Genomic DNA, 6,329 nt, shown 5'->3' with positions numbered 1-6,329 from the left:
ATATATATATATATATATATATATATACCTGATAAGGAACTTACGTCTAAACTACATGATGAACTCAACAGTAAAAAGACAACTCAATTAAAAAACAGGCAAAGATTTGGATAGACATTTCTCCAGAGAAGATAAACAAATGGCCAATAAGCACATGAACAAGTGCTCCAGATCATCAGTCATTAAGGAAATGCAAATCAAAACCACAATGAGATACTACTTCACATCCGTGATGAGATCTAACCAGAAAACAAACAATAACAAGTCCAGGTGAGGATATGTCATTACTGGAACACTTGTATAGTGCTGGTGGGAATGTAAAATGGTGCAGCCCGTTTGGACAATGGTTTGTCAGTTCCACAAATAGTTAAACATAGAGTTACCATACAACCCAGCAATTCCACTTCTAGGCATAAATCCAAGAGAAATGAAAACATGTTCACACAAAAACTTACACATGAATGCTCGTAGCAGGATTATTTCTAACAGATACAAAGTGCCAACAAATGTCCATCAAATGATGGACACGTAAGTTGTGACATAGCCACATAACAGAAGAGCATTCAGTGATTAGAAAAGAATGAAGTACTGATATATGCTGCAACATGGATGAACCTTGAAAATAGTGAAAGAATCAGTCACTAAAGCTCCCGTATGGTCTGATTCCATTTACAAGAGAAGTCCAGAAAGGGTAAATTTAAAAAGACAAACTTAGACCAGTGGTTACTAGCGCAAGGCGGGGTGGGTGGGTGGAGGGAGAATAGGACGTACTGCTAATGAGTATGAGGTTTCTTGGAGGGACAGAAATGTTCTAGAATTAAATTATGGTGATAATTGCACAATACTGTGAATATATTAAAACCTCTTAAATTTTACAGTTTAAATGAATGAATTGTATCGTGTAATGAATTGTATCTCAATGAAGCTTATTTCAATAAAGTTGTTTGAAAAAGAAAAAAACAAAACAAAACAACTGTGCTTTTCCAGAGGTGAAGCAAGACGAATAAAAGAAAGAGAAAGGAGTTCCAATCATCCGGTACGTCTGCCCAGTGGAGCCTGTGAACATCACCCCAAGACCATTTGCTTACCCAAAGTTCAGTGGAAAAACATCTAACATTTCTGTGACCTTCTTTTCTAAACTTCCTAAGTGGATTAAAGAGAGGCTGCCCGGGAAACTCCAAATGAAACCTAAAAATATTATCTCCTGGCTTTATAAACATCGGCAACGCTAACGAAGTGAGAAGCAGCAGACCCAGGGAATGGAACGTCGCACTCAGGTTGGGAAGCCCGAGGAGAGGATAAACTCATCTCTGGAGGCAGGCAGATTAGGGCCAGGGAGGTGAAAATCAACAGAGGGGAACGCAGGAAAGACTGACAAGGAACCAGGATACATAAAGCAGAACAAGAGCGGCCACTATTCTAAACATCAGTAAAACAGCCCCTTTTCAAATTGAACTCTGTCCTGTTCCCCTGACCAAGTTTGCACAAACGAATGAACCTCAAGATGAATTCCCCCCACACCACCTTCCCTTTCACTCAACTTGGAAAGAGGGCCCGGGGGAGCCTGGCTGTGCTGGTCTCTCCTTACCTGGAGTCTGCAGCAAAAATGCCGCCCTTATCATCCCCATTCCTCCCAGGCTCACCCGACTGCCTGGCGTAGCTGTGTCTGCCTTAGCTCCCCACCAAGGCTGTGCTGGTGCTCCTGGAAGACAAGTGTGCCGCCCTACTTTGTGGCCCAATATCCCATGCAGAACAAGAGCTCAGTATGTATGTGCTGATTGATGAAGGACAGAATAAAAGGGCTCTAACCAAGGTCAACTTAGACCCTAACCCAGTCCAAAACTTTGAATTATTTCTGATCCAGTTGACTACCAAGCCACCAACCACCCACCACCAGCCGTGGTGAGTTTGGACAAGCAGGATACACATATTGATCAACCCTCTGCTCCATGGCAAGTACTAGGCTCAGTACTGGGGACACAGGAATAAATGGTAAAGTCCCTCGACCTTAGAAGGAGAAGACCCGGAACACAAAGGGCCTTCTGGGACAATATTGGAATTTTCTTTTGAAGGGTTTGGGGCGGGGGGGGGGGGTGTTTCATTGTTTATTAATTTAGCGACTTAATTGATTTTAAAATCCTGAGTACTTTTCACAATCATCCTGACAGATGAAGTTAATAATCCCAACACACCTGAATTGAGTGCCTATGACAGTTCAGGCCCTCTGCCACGTCCTATGAACGTGACAAGGACAAAGCCCTGCCCTCAAGGTGCATGTAGACTAACAGGGAAAACAAAAATCAGTGACTGCAACACAGTGTGATGATCTCAACAATAAAGGGTTAGCTCACCGATACTGGGACCTGAACCAAGGTATTGACAATAATAAGAGGGAAGATGGGATAAATTCAGGAGATATTTAGAAGATAAAGTTGACAGACTTGGTCATCTACTGTTTTTCTCTCTCGAGAGTTTCCCCCTCTTCTTCCAGCACGGGACCCCTCCCAGCTCCCCTCTACTAAAGCAAAGACATGAGCTAAAGAAAGAGAAGGAGGAAGGGAAGGAGGGGGAAGGGGGGAGGGAGAGGAGAAAAGGGGAATTGACAAGATTATTTGATTGTCTACAGTTCCCCAGGCTGGCTCTTCTACTGGATCTCTCAGTTCTGTAACTCAATAAATCCCCTTCTGAAATTGGATAGTTAGGGAGTTTGGGACTGACATGCACACACTGCTATGTTTAAAATGGATAACCAACAAGGACCTACTGTATAGCACAAGGAACTCTGTTCAATATTCTGTAACAACCTAAATGGGAAAGGAATTTGAAAAAGAATAGCTACATGTATATGTATAACTGAATCACTTTGCTGTACACCTGAAACTAACACAACGTTGTTAATCAACTCTACTCCAATATAAAATAAAAAGTTAAAAAATAAAATAAAATAAAGCCAGTTGAGCCAGGTTTCTGCCACCTGCAAACAAAAAGAGCCTTGACCACCACAAGGCTTAAGGCACAAAGCAGGGAGTGGATAGTAACTCCCCATTTTCCAGCCTGGTGATTGGCAGAGGACGTGACACTGGGGTAGAGGGTAAAGACAGGCTTCCTACAGAGGCAGAGGAGTAAGAGATAAGCCCAGTGGTAACTGAGATACCTGTGTGATATCCAGCTGAACTGGTCACAGAGAAAATATCCATGGAAGAGACTTCAATGTGTTAACCATTAGTGATGGAACTGAACTGCCTCCCCCTCCCCTCCCAACTAGTCTTTAATTTACACATTTTCTTTAAAGAGATGTATTATTTTTATAGTGATTGTTACAACAAAAATAAACAAAGCCTGGTATATACGCACATGGCAAAGTACAGGTACACAGCCAGGAAGAAGGAAAAGATTAGGTGTTTTAAAGCAATGGAAACAGCATAGATTCACTCTTGCCTTTCCAGCAGATCTTTCACATCCATTAGAGCGAGGGGAAGAATGACTCATTCCCACCTGCCCACCCTGCCATAGACTTTGGGAAATTTGGGAAGCGGAGGGAGTAAGGGATCCAAATGGGAGAAATTCAGAATTACATTTGAAACGCTCTGTCCTCTTCTTTTCCTATCTGGCCTACTCTTACCCATTTGATAGCATCCTGAAACATTCTCCTGAACTTCTCCCAAAAGGTTCAAAATTTTTGTCTTATGTGATAGAAGCAGAAGGATAATAAAAAATTACTTAAACTACTTCTGAAATATCCTGAAGGATATTTGAGGGGAGAGGCAATTTGCAAATTCCTTTAATAATAGATTTCAGAGTTAAATTTCACCGTGGCTAATCTAAATCCCTCTTCTTCCCATTTTTTTCCCCTGTCTTTTTCTTGGATTTCAATGGATCTAAAGAATAGCTGGTAACTCCCCGATGATACTTTAAGAAGAGTTAAGGCTACGCTAGTATTTAATCTTAATCAATTTTATACTTAGTTCCAATTCACTGATTACCTGAAGCTCAATGTCTACGGAAGGCAATGAAAAATTTGAAGAGGAAAGTAATTCAAGCAAGGGAAGATGACTGGATACTCCGTGAAGCACTTAATGTTCTAGCAACCGTAAGGTCAAATATGTCCTAATGGTGGAAACCGCCCTCAACGTTACAAGAAAGCGGTTTTCTTTGTGCCTTTTACACGTTAAAGTTTTTAAATGCTCCTTGATATAAAAATAGGTAGAGAGCAAAACAAGGGTTCCTTCAATGCCATTAAAAACTTGTGAGATCAGGAAGGAATTTTGAAAGGGCAGATGGAAAAGTGATTAATTGTTACTAAAAAAATATATGGAATTTCCCGCCTCCATAGCCCAGCGAGTAGGTCTGGAAGATGCAGGCGGCCCTGGGGAAATGTGGATGAATGTACAAGAGGCTGGAGGTCTGGTCCCTGAGCCCCTCACCCCTGCTTTTCCCAGCTCTGCTTAGACATTTCCATCGCATTCTTCTCTGAGGCTCTCCCTGCCATCTCCTGAGCAGCAGCCCTGCATCACATTGAGTTTAAAATAAAGAAATGCTTTTCCTAAAGAATTCGCACACAAATAATCTCATTACCCCAGTGCTTAGGTTTATACAGCAGACGTCTTCTGCCAGGAAAAAAAAAAAAAAAGCACTCCGCTCACTCACATGGAACAGCTGTGAGGAGAGAAATGGTATTTAATTCATTGTGAAATATTCAACAATGGCTCCACTACACTTTTGAAAGCCTTTTGATAGTAAAACCCACAGAGAACAGCCCATCCTGTGCGCTGAAAGGCAGCTTCCCCACAATTAGTCTCTCTATTCAGAGGTCCGAGGAGTCTGTGTAAACTTCAGCACGTGCTGCCTGCACTGTGGAGAGCTTCAAGGGTATAACCTTTCAGAAACTTCTCAGGGTTGAGTTGGGCTCAGCGACTCTGTCTGCTCACAGAGCTGGCTGATGGAGGAGGGGGCAAGGGGCAAAGGGAATGCCATGCTTCGGTGACAGACCCGAAGTGAATGCCAGCAAAGGAAACCACTCTCCACGGCAGCTCTGCAGATGACCTTGCTCCTTCATGCCCTTAAGGAACCAACGTGGAACCAAAAGAAACCAGAGAGAAGGTCCAAAAAGTAAAGCACAGAGGCTCATTTCCTCTATTTCACCTCTGCAAGGTTTTTAAGGGTCTCTAGTTTGTGGGGAAATTAGGAAAGTGTATATTATCCTATAGGGTGGACATCAGCCACTAGGCAACAATGCAGACTTTAAAAAAAAAAATGTTTGGGTAGCAAAGTTTGTACAATGCTTAAGAGCACGGGCTTTGAAGGAAGATCCCAGTTTGACTGACCCTTTCCGCACCTCCGAGAATTATAGTTAGACTTGTGGGGGAAGTAACTGTCTGAGCCTCATTCATCACATCTGTAAAATGGGAATAATATCGCCCTCTTAGGAATATTGTAAGAGTGTGTGATCCTTCGCCTAGAGAAAGTATTTCATGAATGGCAATTACTCTACCTCTCAAGTTGTTCTAGAAAAAGGCAGACCTTCTCCTGGACGTCCTACAATAAGATTATTTAAAATGGAAGAAGAATGGGATAGGAATTATTTTTACTCTACATTGTTAATTTCTTAATTGATTGGTAGGTAAGCAACAAGGAAGAGAGATAAGCACAGATATCTAACTGAAAATTCTGAGGGATCTGAACCATGCTGAAAACAAAACAAAAAACTACCACTCAACGTCAACCAAACTTTGCACCATGGTAGGCTGGTTTTGTTGTTTAGGAACTTTAAACTCAAAGCACAAAGTACTGATGAAATGCCTGAATATTTTGGATGTGGTTGAAGGAAACACGACAACTTTTCTGTAATTTCCAATCTTTACTCAACAGACCAGGAACAGGCTACAGACATTTCAGCCACGTTCATTGTAAAACCCAATATTCAGCCTATCAACGGGATGCAGGCTATAGGCCTGCTCGGTTAAGAATGTCCATCTTTACTGACCATAGGAGGAAACGCTGAGCCATCCCTGGGCAGCTCCAAATAGCTGACCAGTGTGGGGTAATGCCTCGTGCTCAATTTGAGACTCTGAAAATGGTCTCCACTTGTCTAAGTTAGTTTGTGGCAGAGGATGTAACAGCCAATGGTTCCAAGAGAAGGTAAAGAACGGAAATTAGAGCTAAGACTCCAAAGGACGGCCAGCATCAGAGGCAGTGGCTGGGGGAGTGAAGGAACTCTACGTGCCGCGGTGGCTTCTCCCCCCATTGTGGGAGGGGTGCTGGCTCTGGACTTCCATCCCCCTTCAGAGGCACCGTCCCTACCGCTCATTTTTCCCCACTGCATGAGACAG

The sequence above is a fragment of the Leucopleurus acutus genome, assembly GCF_964270905.1.
Source record: "Leucopleurus acutus genome assembly, chromosome: 8".
In the NCBI taxonomy this organism is placed as follows: Eukaryota; Metazoa; Chordata; class Mammalia; order Artiodactyla; family Delphinidae; genus Leucopleurus; species Leucopleurus acutus.
The sequence above is the reverse complement of the archived record's forward strand: the minus strand, read 5'-3'. Positions refer to the sequence as shown.